Here is a 19,987-nt window from a genome sequence, read left to right on the forward strand (position 1 = left end):
GAGACTTACATAGACCTAATCTACATGGGAAGTAGAAAAAGACAAGATCTTCTAAGTAAATTGGGAGCATGGGGACCATGGGGGAGGATTGAAGAGGGAAGAGGAGAGGCAGGGAGGGGAACAGAGAAAAATGTAGAACTCTAAAATCAATAAAAAAAATTAATACTGTGAAAAAAGATACTACTTTTAAGTTCTACTCTATTGACTATTTTCCTCCTGCTCCCTACAATGTACCAAAGGCATTGTGGGAATGAACTATCATTAAAGTCCTGTGCCCAACACAACTTCAGGTTCCTTGTTGTCACCACCTTATGAAATGGGCATGGAGCTGGCATTTGTTGTCTTCCCTGCATGCTTTTCATTCTCAATCCTGTTTATCTAGAAAGGCAATTAGCATAGACTCATTGATCAGTTGTGGACTTTTATATTTGGAAGAGCTGCTTGAGCCACCTTTGTGAGTAGTGGAGAAGGCATGTTCTTTCAATAGTTTCAATATGTAAGTTTGGATGTGCAGCACAACTATTAGAACTGTCAGACACATGCACACCTGCACATACATCACCTTTGGATACCAGTGATTGATGAGATGAACCATGAACCACTATATTGACCAAGAGTTACTGAAACTCTTGGATAAACAGAATAGTGAATCCCAATAGGAGTTCCAGGTTTCTCAACTTCCCTTGATTCTCTCTTCTGCCATTCATAGCAAAGATCTTCCCACATATGGGGGTAAAAAAGGAGGAAGGGGCAGGGGCTGTTGTTAAAGATTTTTCTGCTATTAGTTTTGCTACAGGGCTTGTATGGTTGGATGTAATGATTAGGCTAAACTTGTAAAGGTAACATTTAAAACTATTTTTTTGAAAACTTTAACAAATACATATTGATACAGTCAAATTATATTGCAAGATTGCTTGGAATCTGGTCTTAAATGCTATCCCAGGGCCTGTTTATTATTAACACAAGGAAGTGGTTTTGGGATGAGACAAAACACTCAAGTAGTAGAGTATACTGGTACGGTCTTTAGGTTACTAAGTCTTTTTTCTTAAAGGAGACAGTTGCAGGCCTCTTCATCCCCTGTTTTTGTTTCCTGGTTATGAGGTAAATGTCTTCTTATGCTCTGTGCCCTTGTGTGGTGGTTCAAAAGAAAATGGCTCCCAAAGGGAATGGTGCTATTAGGAGGTATGGACGTGTTGGACAAGGTGTGTCACTGTGGAGGCGGACTTTGAGGTCTCTTTTTCTCAAGCTTCCCTTGGAGTGGCAGTCAGTTGACTTCCTGTTGCCTCTGAGTTAAGATATAGGACTCTCAGATCTAGCAGCACATCTACCTGTGTGCTGCCGTGCTCCCCATCCTGATGATAATGTGCTGAGCCTCTGGACTGTAGGCAAGTCACCTCAACTAAATGTTTTTATTTATAACAGTTGTTACGGTCATCGTGTTTCTTTTCTTTTTCTTTTAAAATATTTATTTATTTACTTTTTATGTATACAATATTCTGTCTGCAAGTCAGAAGAGGGCGCCAGACCTCATTACAGATGGTTGTGAGCCACCATGTGGTTGCTGGGAATTGAACTCAGGACCTTTGCAAGAGCAGGCAATGCTCTCAACCCCTGAGCCATCTCTCCAGCCCCATTGTGTTTCTTCACAACAATAAAAACACCTTGCCACAATGCACTGCCTTTCCACAACCCTGAAATTAATGAGCCCTATTGATCACGGACTGGAATATGCAATATTGTGAACCCAAATAAAAATTTTCTCCTTATATGTTGCTTATCTCAGGAATTTGTTACAGTTATAGAAAGCTGATTAATGCAACAATAGTAGTTATGATTTAAAAAAGTACTGGTAGAACTTGCATAGAGGTGTTTAGTGCATTGGGTAGAAATGCGAATTTCTCGGAATATTCCCTTCAGAGGTAGCCAGTTTACTTCCAGACTAGATTTCTTAGCACAAACATCCAAGCTGTACCTGGAGGACCTCTAGAGATTTACTTGTCTGCAGCTATTTATTGGTTACTTAGTTTTGACCTGGTAATATTTCATACATAGAGAAGAAATTGGTTTTCTTGCCCGTTATGACAGAAACTCTAAGTCTCTGCAAGATGCAAAAGCATAAGTGTGAAATTTATTTCTCTGGCAGTCGATATATCTTTTAAAATATTCAAAGAGCAGACTGGCTATAGATGTTGGAAAGTAAGTTAATTTTGTATTCATTCTTCCGTCACCTGATACCTTTCTCTGTGGCAATTTCCTTCTTGTTTGATTTAGCCTGATCACAGTATTCTTCCTGGAACAGAAGGAGGAAGGCCAACAACTCATCATTTGTGTTCCACTGCCATGTCAAAACGAGCACACACTTCCAAACTTATATATCCATGCATGCTGGATTCTTGATTGACTAGTTCTACAACTTCAAAATATCATCCCATTTCAGTTCTCCGGGGATCTAGAGGAGGAAGTAGGTAAGGCAATGTTTAAAGTGGTTTCGGTATCCCAGGCCCCAACAAAAAGATAAATCCTAAATTCTCCCCCTACCATGTACCAGGAACAAGTAAGGAATGAACAGCATGGGGGGGCACCCATTGAAGTCCTGTGCGCGACACAGTTTTGGTTCCCTGTTTTATTGCCACCTTCTTTAGTGGGAAGAAGGCAGGTGTTTCATTTCTTGTCTGCATGCTTCCAGTCCTCAATCCTGTTTATCTAAGAAGGCGATCCGTGCAGACAAGTTGCTCAGTTGCAGACTTTTATATTTGGAAAGTCTGCTTGAGTCATCTTTGTGGGTAGTGGAGCGAGAAGGCGTGTTCCTTCAATGGTTTTAATCTGCGATTTTGGATGGGCAGTCCTATTATTAGAACTGTCAGAGGATTAAAAGAAATAAGTGTTTTCCAGCAAAACTGCAATGAGCAATGGGATTCAAGTCACACAGCTGGGAAGTGTGAGATCTGGTGCCAGTGCCCAGGACTATGATGACAATAATGCTGAATCATTCCATGACTTCATCATATAAGCGATCCATCCTTCTTTTTGTCTGTACTTTCTTTATATTTTATCCTTATCGTTGGCATAAAACTTAGGATATTATATTGCCTTTTGTGTGCTCAGAACGAGATCTAGTACATAATATTTACTAAAAAATAGTTTGTAGTTGAATGTTTAAATATGAATATATGTGTCTACTTACTTCAAGGGGCTGTGTGCTCCTTAATTCATAGGTACAGCTTTGTAGATTATATGCCTCAGTACTCTGATTGCAGCATCATATCTCTGTTGTAATGAAGCTAGAACCTTCCCAAGTGTAGCTGAGTGCTGTTTGCATATTCTCCATCTCATCAACCTTGAGTCATATTTTTTTCCCTTTATTTATAGATCCTTTCTATTTCTCTTCCTTTTCTTTTCTCTACCTTCTGTTTCCTTTTTTCTTACTTCATATTCATGACATCCCTGTCATTCCTTTGCCTCTTCTCTTTGCCTGCCTTCTTTAAAAGCAATAGCTATAGATAAATCTCTGTGTGATATATACATTTGACACAAAAGGCCAAAAGATTAACATTATACTAAATAGCCCCCATTTTGTGTATGTGTGATGTTGTTTAGAAGAATTAGTACTGACCTAAAACCCCGTGCCAAGTCCTTGAGGAACATGATTGACCCCTTAGTGTCTTTAAGTATCTGACTCCCAAGTAAGATGGCAAAGTTCACGGGAAAGGATCAGCGCATCAGGTGTTATTAATTAGTAATTCTGCATTAATGCCAATAAGGAAGACACCAAACCATTCCCAAGTCAGGTTATTGTCTCACCTGTTCTGTATGAATGGTCCCTGAGGATCGTTGTAACTATTTTTCACCTAGAAAGATTAAACCCGATTATATCTAGTGTCTGGCCACTATTTTGCTGTGGTGAAAAGAGTTTGAACTTGGTAAATAAACACTTTGGCCTTCACTGTGTTTCAAGCGCACATGGTGCTTGCTGTGGGGGTACGGCTCCCAAGCTTACAGTAGAGTTGAAAAGTTAGAAATGTTGTAAGTGAACCGGGGGAGTAACATTTGTCTACAAAGCCAGCGCTTAGGAGGCTCAAGTAGAAGGATTCAACAACAAGTGACTAGCTTGGGCTGCAGAGTGAGTTCCAGGGCAGTCCAGGCTATACAGCAAGATGATATCGTGGAATGATTCTCTTTTATTCATGTAACTGCTACCCTCCTTTCCACGTATCTACTAACTTCTTATTTAAAAAAAAATAGAAAAGATTTTTTTCCCTCTATTTTCTCCACTGCGGGCTTCGTTTATCTTTTGGGAGGTTATTTTTATTATGTATTGTTTTTAGAGTTATGAATCCATATAGAGTTTCATCTCACTTGTCATGACTTATCCTGCTTTCTTCCACACACATTTTCTTCGCTCTGCTCCCTTAAATATGGAAAATGTTCTGTCAATCTTAGCTGACATCTTCTCATTTTAAGGCCTCAGCCTCTACATCTCTACCCTTCAGTGACTAACTCCATTTCATGGCTGTATCGGTTGAGGGGCTTTGTGAAATTCCTTGTTGGAAGGATCTTCTGGGAAGAAAATGCATATAGGCTACATAGTGATTCCAAAAATAGAAATCATCAGAATTTTCCATAATTGTCACTGTGATGGCTTATGTCACCTCAGATCCTAACCAGAATTGACTTCCTCTTTTTCCTGTCTTCTTGAATCCATCACACAAGACAGCCCTGGCGTGATTATATCATTCACTTACTGAATTCCAATAGGAGACTCATTTTTGGAAGACATGGGTTTGTCATGATCTGTAAACACACATCAAGAATTTTACTACTAACAAGATAAATACCATGTAATTAATGATCTTTTAAAGCCATAAATTCCCTTACCCATTTTCAAAACTCTTGGAAATATTTACTCTAACAAAATTGTATTTTGATGGAACTATAAAATAACTCATCTGGAAAGGACCTCAGATATCATTTAGTCTCAGCTTCCCAATTTTTTAATAAAAAGTCCAAGTAGAAAATATATTCATATATATATATATATTATTCCCATATACACACATATGTACACATTGTAAATAAAATATACATTGTGTATATAAGTATAACAATATATGTATGAATATATTCACTCACTATATATATATATATATATATATATGTTTGTGGTTAGTTAGCTCCATACAATAAAATAATCTGAAAAGTGTTTAAACGTGTTTATCTCTGAACCTCACTACTGTGAATGTAGTTCGTCAAGGAGGTGCTAGACATTAGAATGAGAAGAAAACTTCATTACATATCCCTGATAAACAATTTTAGTAAGAAATTATTGCTTCAAAGTTTAGGACCAGGATATAGAAGGAGTAGCTTACCCAATGCATTGAAGCCCCACTTGACTAACTAAGGTGAGATGATGTGATACACACTTTGCATATGTATAGTTGTGGTTGAATAAAATAATATAGCTGCTAGGTCACAAGTCTGTCTCCTCGGCAGAATCACCTACCTTCCAGGATGCTGCACTTTCATGTTAATTTGTCTGGTCTTTCTGTTCTTTTCTACCTTGACCTGACCTCATCTTCTTCTTCTTGATTCTTTTCACTCCTTGACTTCATTTCTTATGCTGACGACAGACGCTAAAAAGAAATCCCACACTAGCTCAGAATTGAGTATAATAAAGGATTATTTATTTAGAGGTAAACTCACAGATCACAGTCCTCTGCTTGAACAAGGAGCAGCAACTGAATCCCACAGCCAGAAAGAGAGGGCAAAAGCATGGTTTACTTTAGTACTATAGTATAAAAGGCCACGCCCAAGTGGGCAGGTAACTTAAAGTCTATTGGATGTAGGAATTCCTACAGCACCTCCCCCTTTTGTTTAAATAAGAGAGTTCTAAGCCTAATACAAAGTTCTGTACAGTAAGAACAAATATCAGGTATAAAAATAAGGATTACAACCAGCATAAACAAAATCGAGCAAGAAACGTGATAAATGTTTCAATAATTTTCCTATCCTAAGAAGTTTAAGTCCTGTATTATAAATAACTTGACCTAGTCTTGAGAGGAAAGTAACTACAACTCTCTAGTCTTCAAATTCATTGAAGACCCAAGAAGGGAAATAATATTACTTGAGTAATCAGGAAGTACAATTCCAAAATGTGCAACAAATGACAGAGACAACTGGCTACCTGGGCAATCACCCAAAGTCTCATTTGCAACCTTGAAGCAACCAACTTTGGCTAAGGCCTAGAGTAACTGACAGGCTATTTTCAGAGGAAGGAAAATTTTTAAAACCATTTTACCCTGTCTTGGCAAGATTTGACAGTCTTTTTTCTTGTATCCTGCTTGTCCTGTCCAGACATTGTGCATTTTGTCAGTGGTTAAGGCAAGGGTATATCCTTGCCCAAAGACCAGTTTTGCCAAGAAGGAAACAAGCTCCAAGTGGAATGTCTTGGGTGTTCAACATTCTCTTGGGAATAGATCAGTGGTGCTGCCAGGAGCAAGCATGTCTCACATCAATAGAACCCTAAGTTATTTAAATGTCATAGTCTACAGCTCTTTGAAGTGATGAAAGGTTACCTATTTATACAGAATACAATTTCTATGTATCTAAAGGACCTCATTAGTCTAAATATAAGTATGACAAACATGGATGACTATTGACCTGTAATTCTTAATACCTATATAACTTAAAAACTAAGACTTCATATTAGAATATTAAACAATCTTTAAACAACTGTGCAACAAATGAGGACAATGACTTCAAAATGTAAACAATGTATAAGTATCTTGATTAGAGGTAGAAATGAATATTGCAATATGATAAATATCTCCTAAAATTGTATAAATATAAAAAATATGTTAAGCAGAGGTAGAATCATGCATGCATACAATATGACAAAATAACCTTGCTTAGGTATACAAATATTGTAGATGAAAATAGGAATATATACCAATATAAATTGCTTATTAATAAGAGCTCACAAGTATTCACTCTATTATTCACTATTATTATTATTGTGAGTAAACTCACACTAATCTATTATCCCATCCAATTTTCTTTTTTTTCCAAAGAGATTCTTGAGCTTACATAATTTTTTACAACCCTCAACCCTATAACAATTATAATCAACACCTAAATGATGTCATTAACTCTGATGACAAACTTAGTTGGGAGAGAGGACACTGTCTTCTAGAATTACTTACAGCTATCATGGGGGCAATGTTCTTTCTATAGGATCCTGTGAAAGTAAAATGATGGTTAAGTTTCAAGATTAAGGTCTGGTATAATTGCAAGTAGTCTCTGAGTATTTGGTAAGATTTTTCTAACCCTCTCCCCTTCCAACAACCCTCCCACCCCCCCCCCCCATGCACCCGAGGTTACCTGAGACTCTTGTCTATTTCCTACCTCATGGCGGATAGCTAAATAATCTTCATCAGGTTCATCTTCTTATTTAGCTTCTCTAGGATCACGAATAATAGGCTCAAAGACCTTTAATTATGGTTAGAATCCACTTATGAGTGAATACATACTGTGTTCCTCTTTTTGGTCTGGCTTACCTCACTCAGTAAAGCGTTTTCTATTTCCATCCATTTGCATGCAAAATTCAAGATGTCATTGTTTTTTACCGCTGAGTAAAACTCTAATGTGTATATGTTCCACACCTTTTTTAACCATTCTTCTATTGAGGGGCACCTAGGCTGTTTCCAGGTTCTGGCTATTACAAATAGTGCTGCTATGAACATAGTAGAACAAATGTTTTTGTAGTATGTTAGGGAATCTCTAGGGTATATTCCCAAGAGTGGAATTGCTGGGTCCTGAGGGAGGTTGACTCCCAGTTTCCTGAGAAACCGCCACACTGATTTCCACAGTGGCTGCACAAGTTTGCATTCCCACCAACAATGGATGAGTGTTCCCCTCATTCCACATCCTCTCCAGCAGGGGAGGAATGGGGAAAGATCAGGGGACTGGGATGGGGGGGAGGGAGGAAGGATGGATATGGGATCAGGCAAGTATATACCTCAACTAAGGGAATCATTTTAGGGTTTACAAGAGACTTGATTATAAAGGGGATCCCAGGTCCAAGGAGAGATCCCCAGATGGTTCTCTGGACAGAGGAGAGGGTGCCTGAACCGGCCTTGGCCCACAACCATACTGATGAATATTTTGCATATCACCATAGAATCCTCATCTGGCGATGGATGGAGATGGAGGCGGAGACCCACGTTGGAACACTGGACCTAGCTCCCTAGGTTCAAATGAGAGGCAGAAGGAAAGAGAACGTGAGCAAAGAAGGCAAGGGCAGAGGAAACCTTCATCCGACGTTGGATGGCAATAGAGAAGGAGACCCATATTGGAGCACCAGACTGAGCACTCCACGGTCCAAATGAGGAGCAGAAGGATGAAGAAAATAAAAAAAGTAATCAGGACTGCGAGGGATGCGAGCACCCACTGATACAAGGGGACTGATATAATGAGAGTTCACCAAGGCCTGTTGGACTGGGACTGAACGAGGACGTGATCCAACCAGATTCTCTGAATGTGGCTGGCCCGGAGCCTTTCTGAAAAGCCATTGTCAATGACACTGGGACTTGCTTCCTCTGCATATACTGGATTTTGGCGATCCAGTCTGTTTGGACTCTCACCTTCCCTGGACCTGGAGGGAGGGGGGAGGAACTTGAACTTCCCACAGGGCAGGAAGCCCTGACTGCTCTAGGGGATGGAGAGGGAGGAGGAGAGGGAGTGGGGGCAGTGGGAGGGTGTTGGGAGGAGGGGCTGAAATGGAAACTTTTATAATTTAATAAAGGAAAAAAAAAGATTTTTCTGAGGTTCCTATTTGGAGGTCTGGCCAGAATGTTGTAAAAAAGTGTACCATTTCAACTAACCAAGTTGGAACCATCTTGAGCAGCTGGTACCCTAAACAGGTCTTATAGTTGCACTATCAGCACCCCCTTTTTCTGTCCTGCATGTCATTATAGTGAGAGCTCACATCGACCATCACAGTGTATGCTGTGAAAAAAAACTAATATTGATTCAGCTCCTCCTCATAATATTCCTCATTAGCTTCTTCCAGATCCACAAACAGAGGAGTCCCCAGTACTATTAATCTGATTAGTATTCTCCACAGAAAACAGGAAACTGATGTGGTGGAGACCTTGATAAGACATATATACGCCTATATCACTAAAATGAAGTTCAAAGGTGGTGGAGTTCAGGTAGGTAACTTCCAAAAAAGTAATTCTCGAGTTAGCTTTCTGTTTCTTAGAGGAGAACAGGTTGATTTACTAATCTCCCAATATCATCCATACATGGAAAATGAACAGGTAACATTGCAGTGTGCTGGATCTTAAAGTAAAACAGACTCAGGAGAAAAATTACAAATGCGTAAAAATAATTTCAATTAATGACAAGGGAAGTAATTCGAGAACAGTCCCTTTGGGATTCCCAGAGAGATGCTGGATATTAACACGATGTTGTCCTATTCGTCTTCCCTGGAGCCCTGAGATGTTTGTCTCATTAAGTTGGAGTTGTAGCTCTACCTGTTTGCTTTAACAGATATTTGTCAGCTTAATGATATTCCTCAGTCGCATGTTGATGAACTAAGAATAAACATTGTTTCTCAGCACTTGATAGGTAATGAATTTGCTTCTACCCTAGTGAAGAATCGGAGGGATATGCTTAGATGGTCTGCGAAACCATTTCCATATGAAAAAATCCATCCAGTGGAAGCAAGAGAGCAGCTGGGGCTCTTTCTGTCTGTATTCTGCCAGGGATCATTAGGGTTCGACCAAACTATCTTTTCCCGTTACTACCTTTATGATGTGTAAAATTGCTTTGAGGACATTCACTCAGTGGAAGTGAGGCACCTTAAGAGATGTGGCTGGAAAAGCAGGGTCTCTGGATAATCACGAGTCGCAGTTTTGGTATAAGTCGAAGTTGGCTAGGTTATGTTGCAGTGGTAAGTGTCATTTAGGTATACAAAAAAGGGTTCATTGCTGGCCACAACTGATTGGTTGGGGTCTTTGTCCCCCTGTCATTATTGGCCACACTTGGTGATTCTCTCTTCAGCCAGACTATCCCATTTAGGATAAGAGAAGCAAAAGAGCTTGTGGAAGCATCCACTGTGTTTCATAACTGTGTTTCATAAATTCTATGCATGGAAATGACTTCCATAATGCACACTCGTTGGTCAAAGGAAATTACATGGCCATAGCTAAGCTCATTAGGATGAGGGAATGCCAGCCCAGTGCAACTGGAACGAGTATGGAAATAAGTAGGTTTATAGTCCTTACACTCAAGGTAATTATAAGAATTTCATTCATTATGAATTCCAAATATAGGATCAAACATAATTACTCAAATACATTTATTAACTTTTACTCTGTGCTAATCTAGATGGCCTTGATTTGTGAAAATGTATATGGATGGTGCCTGATTCCTAATGGTTTGACTTGTGATCTTTCAGCCTTATGATGGTAGGAAAGCAATATGCATTCATTAGAAAGCATGCCTTGAAATCTGATCTTTTTTTTTTTGAGCAAACAATACTACACTCTCTTGGAGTGTTAGATGGTGACAGGGGGCCTCATCTCCCCAGAGCTATGCATTCACAAGGAAAAACTACTGAAACACTGCAATGTTGCTGAGCCAACTGTATCAAAAACATTTTGAAGTTATGGGATTTTCAGTTTGGGGGTTTAGAGGTGTTTGATCACATTATAAGTTGGTGGGCATATGTGCAAAACTTGCCTGCTCAATCAATAGAGATGGCACTTGCTGAACTTTGTCTCCAGGGTGATAATCGTTCCCAACTGTGGCACAGTCATAGAAACCTGTTTAGACTAGGATTGCCTACTAGAAAATTCCATCAAAAAACTGAACCACAAGTGAGACATCAGAATCAGTGATGGATATTGTATGACAAGTTTAGCAATAGTGTATGGATTATTGATAGAAAGGAAAGAAAGAGAGACAGAGAGATCAATTGTATATGAATAGGACAATTTATAAAGATTGAAGTTCATTGAGTAAGATTTCTACTTAACTAAAATATAGTTTATGAATATGTCTGAAGGTCAGGATAAGAGTAGTCGATCTTCACCATTTCTCTTAAAATTGACAGTCCCTTTCTACGTTTATCCATTCACAGGCAATCATACATCATTCTCTGCTCTTTCCAGGAAGCAGTAAGCTCTTCAGCAGTCTGCAACCAGTAATCCTGCTTCTAATTTTAGGGTTTTAAGTCCAGGCTTCAAAGGTACTCAGGCAATAGACTGAGAAGATTGAGGGAGTGCGGAGGATTAGCCTTAGGCAGCTGTATGACAAAGCTGTCTATCCATGCTAGGTAAGAGCGAAAGAGGCTGAGATGTATAATTCCTTTCACATACATCTGTCTTCTTGACCCTTTCATGAACCCAAAGGGCTGAAAATGACTCCCCCCCAGTATACCCCACTTTTGCATTCTACTGGTTTCTTTTATTTCTGTGCTGGGATGTGAAGGGAGTCTCTAATCTGTGCTGCTATGTGAAGTGAGGCTGCTTAAGGATCGCTCCAAGAAATTGCATCACTGAGATTTGATTCATGGTGTATCACACTCAAGTTATACCCAGTGATGCATCCAACCATGTCACCCCACCTAGCGGGTGGGAAAAGAGCTTCCACATCCTTTCACACTTAGGGAAAAGTCCTCAAAATTTTTACACCACCGACCGGAATGACTCACAGGAGATGTTTTATCAGCAGCCACCAATGGAGGCACTCTGATTTTCTGTATTTAAAATCCAAAGGCAGGCCACGGTGCTTTTGACTAAAGTACAAACCCTTTTCTTGAGTGTTGGATGCCCTGTGTATCCTAATTCACACCAATGCTCCCCTGGGATTTGTTTCTCTGGATACTGATTTGGTAAGGAAGAAAATGGCTTTAACTATGTCCTCTCTAAAACTCAGAGTTATGTGCCTGTATTGAGTAGGAACAGATGGTTCTGCATTTAATTTGCTTAAAGAAACATTGCTATTACAGTTTTTTTCACACTAAAACTTTATAAAGGTAAGAGAACTTGCTTTTGTGGTCTCAAATAGTGAGGGCAACAAAAAAAAATGTAACACCCATGATAGCCATAAAGTTTGATACTCTGTCTCTGTGTTTCTTTCTCTCTGTCTCTCTATCTCCCTCCTTTTTCTTCTCTCAAATTGTTTATTGCTTATAGCTCTTTATCTAGGGATGGGTCCCTGTGATGTTTTCCCCATCTATACTAGGATGTCTTCTCTTGTTGAAGTGTTCAGGTCTTGTTTAGGCAATCGTGTTGTTGAGATCTCATGGACATTTCCCTGTAGTAATTAGTGTAAGGATTAGTGAGTGAATGGTTATCCGGTAGAGTGGTAAAGCCTTAGAAACATATACAAGTAAGGGACACTGCACAGACTCAGAAGGGTGTATATATATATATATATATATATATATATATATATATACATATACATATACACACACATATACACATACATACATATACATATATGTATTTAATAATGATGGTTAAAGAAGAAGAGGCTATGAATTCGGGAAGGTGGGGTACATGGTAGAAGTAGGAGCGGGAAATGATGTAATTAAATTTTTCAAGTCTAAAATACACACACACACACACACACACACACACACACACGCCCAAAGTTCATGTGGCTAGCATAAACTTATATAGGGTGGGCATCTAACTTGCAATTAAGAGAAAACTGAAGCTTAAATACTCTAATGCTGTATGTATTCATCTGCTATAGTACTTTGTGTATTGAAAAGTGTGTTTAGTTGTCTTTCCTCTTACTAGAATGTAACTGATGAAAATATGATCATGTGCTAGTATTTTGTCTCAATTATATCACCGTGTTGTCCTTATAAACACTAGATAAGGACATTGCTTCACAGATCACTGTCCTCTGGAAAGACACAAAGTCGTCAATGCACTTTCAATCTTTGAAGTTCCTATGTATATGTAAAACATATTTTCGAGAAAGTTCATTTGCTATTTTATCATTATTTCTATGGTTTAGAAAATGAAAGCATAAAGCACTTCTCAAATAACTTATTAGTTCAGGAGCAAATTCTAGTCTAGTTTACACTGAAGGTAAAATCTCTATTATTTTTACATTTAGGTTTGTCATGCCAAGGTATATTACATAAAATTAGAGGCGCAGCCAGATTTGAAATATTCATTATCTCGAAAAAGCTCTACATATTTGAAATAATAGCTGGTAATAAAAGCAGCTGGTATGGGTGGAGTGTTTACTATGAGCCAGAAACTTTACAACATTTTAAGTACTTCACTCTCAAAAAAGAACCTCGAATATAGAGAAACTATACAAACCCCTATTACAGAGAAAAAAACTGAAGCAAGGAAGTACAGTGGGTTTGACCATGTGTTCATAGTTGCCAATTAACAGATGGGAATTAAGGTCCAGAAATTACATTTAATGAGATGATCATGTGTGTGTTTTTTTTTCTTGACAGATTTTCATATGTTGAACCAACCCTGCATATCTGAGATGAAGCCTACTTGAACATGGTGGATGATCGTTTTGATGTGTTCTGGTCAGTTTACGAGTATTTTATTAAATATTTTTACATCAATGTTCATGAGGGAAATTGGTTTGTAACTCTTTTTCTTTATTGGGTGTTTGTGTGATTTGGGTATCAGGGTGACTGTGCCCTCATAGAATTTGCCAATGTTCCTTCTGTTTCTATACTGTGGAACAATTTGAGGAGTATGGTATTAGCTCTTCTATAAAGGTCTGTTGTATTCTGTGATAAAATAATCTGGCCCTAGGCAAAGGACACCATCAATAGGTCAAAACGGCAGCCCACAGAATTAGAAAAGATTTTTAGCAACTCCCCATCCAACAGAGGGCTAATATCCAAAATATATAAAGATTTCAAGAAACTAGACATCAACAAACTAAGTAATCAATTAAAAAATGGGGTCTAAATCTATACAGAGAATTCTCAACAGAGGAATCTCAAATGGCTGAGAAACACTTAAAGGAATGCCCAATATCCTTAGCCATCAGGGAAATGCAAATCAAAATGACTCTGAGAGTCCATCTTACATTTGTCAGAATGGCTAAGATTAAAAAGGAAAAAAAATGGGGACAGCTCATGCTGGGAATATGTAGAGGAAGGGAAACACTCCTCCGTTCCTGGTGGGAGTGTAAACTTGTACAGCCACTTTGGAAATTAATATGATGGATTCCCAGAAAATCTGTCTACCTCAAGACCCAGCCCTATCACTCTTAGGCACATACCCAAAGATGCTCAATCAAAATGCAAGGACGTTTGTTCAACTATGTTCTTATTAGCTTTACTCATAATAGCCAGGACCTGGAAAGAACCTACTTATTCCTCAACGGAAAAATGAATAAAGAAAATGTGGTACGTTTACACACAGGAGTATCATGCAGCTGTTAAAATCAAAACCATGAAACTTACAGACAAATGAATGGTACTAGAAAAAAAAAATTATACGGAGTGAAGTAACCCAGACCCAGAAAGAGAAACATGATGTGTACTCACTCATAAGTGAGCAGTATCTGTAAAGTAAAGATAATCATGCAAGAATCCATTGATCCAAAAAAAAAAAATCAGTCACAAGGAGGATTTAAGGGAGTATGAGGATCTCCTTGGGAAGGGGAAATAGAATAGATTTTGAGGGTCGACTAGGGGTGCATTGGCCTGGGAACAGGAGGGAAGAGATGGGGGAGGGAGAAAGTACTGGGAGAAACTGCTGGTTTGGGGGACATTTTGGGGGCAAGGTGGAAACCTAGTAATTCAAACTCCACGGAACCTAGAAAAGTAACCCTAGCAAAGACTCTTAGTCATGGGGACATGGAACCTGAACTGGTCGTTTTCTATGGCCAGGCAAGGCCTCAGGTAAAGTGATTGGGACACCAACCCAGCCACAAAACCTTTGGCTTTCAGTTTGTTCTGCCTGCAGAGTGTTCTGGGCCTGGAACCTAGAAGATCCTTCACCACAGACACCGGAGACACTAGAGACACTTCATCCAGCATCCAATGGGAGCAGATCTAGAGTCCCACAGTTAAACCTTAGGCAGAGCTCTGGGAGTCCTGCAGAGGAGGGGGAGGAAGGACTGGAGCAGCCAGAAAGATCAGGGACACCACAAGAACACGGCCTACAGAATCAGCTGACGGGGACTCATGCAAGCTCACAGAGATCAGAGAGCCTGTAGGGGTCTGGCCTAGCTTCTCTGTGTATATGTTATGGCAGGGTAGCTTGTTCTTATGGAACTCCTAACAGTGGGACCAGGACTGTTTCTCACTCCTTTGCTTGCTCTTGTGACCCTTTTCCTCTTACAAGCTTGCCTAGTCCAGCCTTGATGTAATGGTGTGTGCCTGGTCTTGTTTTAGCTTGTCATACCCTGTCTGGTTGATGTCCCTGGAAGGCCTGCTTTTGTCTGAGGGAGAGGGGAGGTGGGGGGAGTCTCAGGGAGGGGAGGGAGGAGGAACTGTGGTCAGGATGTAATATACGAGAGAATAATAATGATAATAATAATAATAAAAAATATATTTGCTCACTATTCCAGTGTTCTGTAACAACAATGCATAAGGGTCAGGCAAACCTCTGTAGTTCCTGTAAGTGGTACCACCTTTGGTTTCCATGTCTAAAGCTTGATTTTAGCATTGTAATGGCTGGGGTCCTGGAAGTTTAACCTTGGGCTCATGGCAAATGCAGAGCAAAACCCTGACTCACATAAACTTTTCAGGTTCAGAATCGAGGTCCTCGTGACAGATAACACTGGGTACGCTTTTGTGACTAGAAAATAATTTCAGTGTGATCACTGCCCGGAACCACAGAGGGAAAGGCAAGTCCTGACACGCAAGACAGTGTCTCTGGGAAGCCATCATAACAGACTTCAAAGATGACTGGTTTACCCTTTGATTTAGCTGGTAACTTCATTATGATATTGTTTGATTTATTGGGCGTAAGAATTCTTTATTCACGGTTATAACACTTTAGGCACATCACATATGAGAATAATAAAGATGTTTAGTTATCAATTGATTAGAAGTATGTGACCATGTAATTTCTGTAACTCAAGAAAAGTGAATTACAAATTCGTGGAGATCAAAATGATAGAGTCACCAAACTGATAGGTCGGGAAATATGTAGAACCCTAGAAACAGTGGGTTGTCATGGTAGGATAAAAAGATTTTGGCTCAGGGTAGGTAGAAAATAGGGTGATAGGGTGCTATTTTCTAGAAAAATCACAGATCACATGCCAGAAAAATCAGTAAGAAGAAACTGATACCTGAGCAAATTTTGTGGAGTCTAAAGCTCATATCACTGGACAAAAGCCTTTGGAAGAATAGAATTCAAATTATGAACCCAGTGACTGAAGCAGATCCTGAAACCTTGGCCCAAATCTTGTGGTTCTGTCTGTCTCTTTCTCTGTCTTTGTGTGTGTGTGTGTGTGTGTGTGGGGGTGCATGAATGGGTGTGGGTGCTTGAAAAGTTCAAGTTTTCTTAAGTAAAGTAAGTTTTATAAAGCCTAGATATTAAGAACATGAAATGAACTGTCATGTAGTATGTCAAAATCACTGGGTGTCAATATTCTCCCAGTAGAAAGGAAGCCTATAAACTTTACACCAAACCTTCAGTTAATGAGCAAGAACGAGCCAGGGATGGTTCTCTCTATGCATAGAACAGGGGAGCAAAGGAGGACAGTGGCTAGTGTCTACTGTGTACAGAGTGTCGGGCATGCTAAGGGCTGTATTTATTTAACCTTCATAGTAGATAGCGAGCAAACACATTTGTTTTACATATCACGAACAAATATACAAAGGTGACTTGGGTGTTTGTTCACGATTTCACAACTGGGAAAAGCTGCACATGACTTCAAACTTCAGCTTTCTTTGACTTGAGTCGGCATGTTTAGCTCCCTTCCGTCTTAATCACGGCATAGGCTAAGCAGAAAAGTCCAGAGGAAAAAGATGACACGCTGTGAAGCTTAGCTTAAATGGCCAGGAGGAAGCTTACTTGAAAACACGTGAGAGTCAAAACAGAGCAGCTCCCTCATGTAGCTCTGGTTTCCATGTCATCTCACAAGCATATTATCATATATTTCTTTCAGGATTGCAAGCAGTTTGTCTTTGAGTTGCCTGCCTTCCATGTGGAGAGATACTGGAGCTTCATGGAATATCCCTAGCTGAGCTACTAACTTGTGAAGCACAGGGAAATCCTCTCATTTTTTCCCCAAGGCAGAGGTCCAGAAACAAGTAGATTCTTTCCCCACCTTGGGATGTAGCTTCAGTGTCTGCAGTTCACAGAGCAAGGAGGCAGATCTGTTATTGAAAAAGTGAATAATGACATCATGACATCATGGTTTCTGTGTTGGGAACCTGAGGCTTTTGAGGTAACAATTATACCAAGCTTGATAAATGTTAGCTTTTTTTTTTTTCGCGTAAGATGATGACGACAAAGTATTTTAATGCTGTGTTTTTTAACCTTCAAAGGGAAGCATTCCAGCTGCTAATAGTGTACAGACCGTGGGGGTGGGGGGAGAGTGAATGACATTTCGGGAATTTAAGGGGCTGCTGTTCGATACAACTGGATCGAGCTGAAAAATGTCCCTGCACATTCCCGGAAGATGTCCTTGTGTTAATGAATATCCAGACCCTTGGGAATGTTGGCTTTTGGAGCATACAGATCTTTCCAGATGTAATCTAGGTGCCCCATCCAGATGAATATATTATGAGCGAATTTTCTAGATGGGTTTTGGATGCCAACACTGATTTTTCTTTTCTTTTCCTTGCCCTTTTGTTCCCTTCCTTCCTTCCCTCCCTCCTTCCCTCCCACCTCCTCTTCTTCTTGCATATGTGTGTATGCTCATATGTTTGAGTATAGGCACATGTGTCCTAACAGATGTGTAGAGGTCAGAGGACATCCTCAAACATCGATTCTCATCTTCTATTTTGTTTTGAGGTGGGCCCACTTCTTGTTCACTGCTGCCTTTGAGAAACTGACGGGCCTGGGAACTTCTGGGAAGACTCTTCTGACTTCATGTCTCATTTACTGTGGGCACATTTGCCGTACAGATGGGCGTTGCTGCCTCCGGTTTACCTGCGTTCTGGGGAACTTAACTGTGTGGTTTTCTACTGAACTCTTCTTGCTGCTACAGTGGGTGAAAGTTTAGATTGACTGATTAAAAAAAATTATAGGACTCATTTTTCGCCCTCAAGTTTGTGGATATATCCATAAATATTCTAATTTGAATCAAATGGCAAAATCAATTTTCTTGAAGGGTGGTTTTCGCCCTGTTAGTGTTCAAGGCTGGATGAAGCTGCAGATTTTTTGCTGAGTTCCTATTCTGCTTTTCATTTTCCATTACGAATTAATTTTCAGAAATATTCTGTTTTCCTCTTTAAGTTTCCTTGAGAGCCGGTCCAAGAGGCACCATTAAAGAGTTCCTTTCAATAGTAAATAACATCAATTGTGACCCGAAGCCATATTTGAAATCCAAGACTGAGGCACCCGCTCAGTTCTCAATTGCTCTACCTGTCATTCAACCAAATATACTTCCTAGAGGTCACGTGGCCTTTGTTTTTAACTCCAGTTTCCATTCATGTTACAGAGGAGAATCTTACTGATGTGTCCGGCGGGCATTTGGCTTGTGTGAGTTGAGATTCACGAGTTCGTTTGGATGAAAGAAGACATGGGACAAAACCAAGGCAAGCAGTTTCCTGCTTCTTGAAACAACCCAAGGACCAGAAGAGTTTCTACTCTGTGGTTTCCCTCGGGAGCAGGGATTGAGAAAGACAGAAAATAGCTATTCTTGGAAATCCAGCTACTGGGCAAATGCCATAGGGCAAGGGCTGAGAAAAGCTTAATGTCACCTCTTTTAAAGTCAGAGCTCATTCTGACTGGAGTTGCTGGGTCTGGTTCTACAATTCTTGATAGGGGGTGGGGGAGGAAAGAGAAAGACAGAGACAGATAGACAATCAGACAGATACACTCAGAGAGAGAGAGAGAGAGAGAGAGAGACAGAGACAGAGACAGAGACAGAGACAGAGAGAGAGACAGAGAGAGGAGGTACTGGCAAAGAAGAAAGATAACTATAATGGCTCATGGAGTTCAAGCCCAGAATAGCCGTCCAGTTTAGCTCTCTCTTCTCCTGAATGCTCCTATTTCCCAGAAGCCCTCTCTCCAGTTGACGCCTGGATATTCTTGTGTATTTTTATCCTAGCAGGAATCATAGATATTATTAAAGCATAGTATCTGCCTTCATGTTTTTACTTTCAGCAAACTCGAGCGGTTTAGGATGTGAAATATTGTTTCAGTTTCTTTAAGAGCATTGATAAAAATTCAAGTGCTGTAATTACCCGGTCATGCTGAGAACATTAAAGAAATGTCGTGCGGTTGTTGGTAATTGCTTTGACACCTTTCCTTCAGAAGTCGGTTCGTTTCAATGACTGCTTTTCATTGTCTTTGTTCTCTCTCAGTATGATGGTATAGGGCAACTTTATCTTTTTATTAGGGAAAACTTGAGTTTACTAAGATTTGCTGTTCAGTGAGTCATGCAAAAAAATTCATAAGTGGTGTGCAAAAAAGATCAAGGAAGAAAACCATAGTCAGAAAATGTGCCGTCTCTAAAAACCTAAAATAGGACGAAAAGATGGAGCATCTTTGTCAGGACTCCTTTGAATCAAAGCTGTCCTTGCCATGGCTACAGAGGAGTAGAGAATGAAGCCTGGTTTTTTCCAAGCTGAAGAGATGCTGTATACACTGGATCACATGCTATTGAAAAACTCCTCTTTCCCTTTAGGAGATTGTTCAGTGGGTAGAATGCTTGCTTCCCCAAGCATGAGGTCTTGTATTTAAAACCCCAGAATCCAGGAGACCACCTAGGCCTTGTCACACATGCCTGTGCCTGTCACCTCTGGAGGATAGCTGGGGCTTGTTGGCTGCCAGTTTAGCTCCGGGTTTAGTGA

At 39.8% G+C, this 19,987-nt stretch overlaps 1 long non-coding RNA gene across 4 annotated transcripts in view; it reads left to right on the forward strand.

Moving 5' to 3' along the window:
- The window catches only part of LOC125390065 (uncharacterized), a 278,533-nt gene extending 259,255 nt beyond the window's left edge, over window positions 1-19,278 (forward strand). For all 4 annotated transcript variants that reach the window (XR_015736760.1, XR_015736762.1, XR_015736761.1 and 1 more), the window contains 2 exons: window positions 13,496-13,576; window positions 18,631-19,278. This is a non-coding gene — a long non-coding RNA (uncharacterized LOC125390065). The remainder of the gene's footprint in view (window positions 1-13,495; window positions 13,577-18,630) is intronic.
- The last annotated feature ends 709 nt before the right edge of the window (window positions 19,279-19,987 follow it).

The sequence above is a fragment of the Myodes glareolus genome, chromosome 26 (genome assembly GCF_982192425.1).
Source record: "Myodes glareolus chromosome 26, mMyoGla1.1, whole genome shotgun sequence".
Classification (NCBI taxonomy): Eukaryota; Metazoa; Chordata; class Mammalia; order Rodentia; family Cricetidae; genus Myodes; species Myodes glareolus.